At 39.2% G+C, this 995-nt stretch overlaps 1 pseudogene; it reads right to left on the reverse strand.

Annotated features, from left to right (window-relative positions):
* Positions 1-846: 846 nt before the first annotated feature.
* LOC115870085 lies at positions 847-995 on the reverse strand (annotated as a pseudogene).

The raw sequence follows: 995 nt of genomic DNA on the forward strand, positions 1-995 counted from the left end.
GGAGTGGGGGAGCAGGGAGGGAGGGAAAAAATGAGAACCTAATGCCAGGGGCTTAAGTGGGGAGGAAATGTTTTGAGAATGATGAGGGCAATGAATGGACAAATGTGCTTTACACAATTGATGTATGTATGGATTGTGATAAGAGTTGTATGAGCCCCTAATAAAATGATTTTTTAAAATTTACTTGTATGGCATATTAATGATAGTGTTCTATTAGTTGAGGATTTTGCTAGGTCATCTTTTGTTGGAATGGGTACAAGCCATCTCCAATGGCTTGGCCACATAGCTGTCTTCCAAATGTCTTGGCATAGACAGTGAGTCCTTTCAGTGCTTCATCAGCTTGTTGACATTGATATTCTATCCATTCCTGGAACCTCGTTTTTCACTAATGCCTTCAGTGTAGCTTTCACTTTTTCCTTCATGACCTGACATTGGTCCTTGCTCATGACTACTGCCTGAAATAGTTGAATGTCAACTGGTTCTTTTTGGTACAGTGAGTCTGTATATCCTTTTCATCTTCTTTTGATACTTCCTGCATTGTTCAATACTTTTCCTATAGAATCTTTTAATATTGCAACTCAAGACTCAATTTTGTTTTAGTTCCTTCAGCTTGCTCTATGTTGAACATGTCCTTCCTTTTGGGGTGTCTAACTCCGAGTCTTTGTACATAGCTTTACAACAGTTTACTTTGTCTTCTTGAGGTATCCTTTGTAATTTTCTCTTCAGCACTTTTATCCATTATTTTTTCTATTTTCTATGGCTATTCTAAGATTAAGTTTCAGAGTATCTTCTGACCTCCACTTTGATGTTTCCTTTCTTTCTGTTTTTTTTTTTTCCTTTTTTATCAGGGGAGAGCATGAACTCAGTCCCCCACTACCACAAATTATACAGTCGAGTTTCCCACATTTGGGGAAATTGCAGAGGTCAGCACATCCGGAGTGCAATGCATGAGCCTCGCCCTGAGAAAACCACCTTCGTGATCATGGTATCTCCCC

This window comes from Echinops telfairi, unplaced genomic scaffold (genome assembly GCF_000313985.2).
Source record: "Echinops telfairi isolate 266 unplaced genomic scaffold, ASM31398v2 ScPeMD7_134;HRSCAF=433, whole genome shotgun sequence".
Classification (NCBI taxonomy): domain Eukaryota; kingdom Metazoa; phylum Chordata; class Mammalia; order Afrosoricida; family Tenrecidae; genus Echinops; species Echinops telfairi.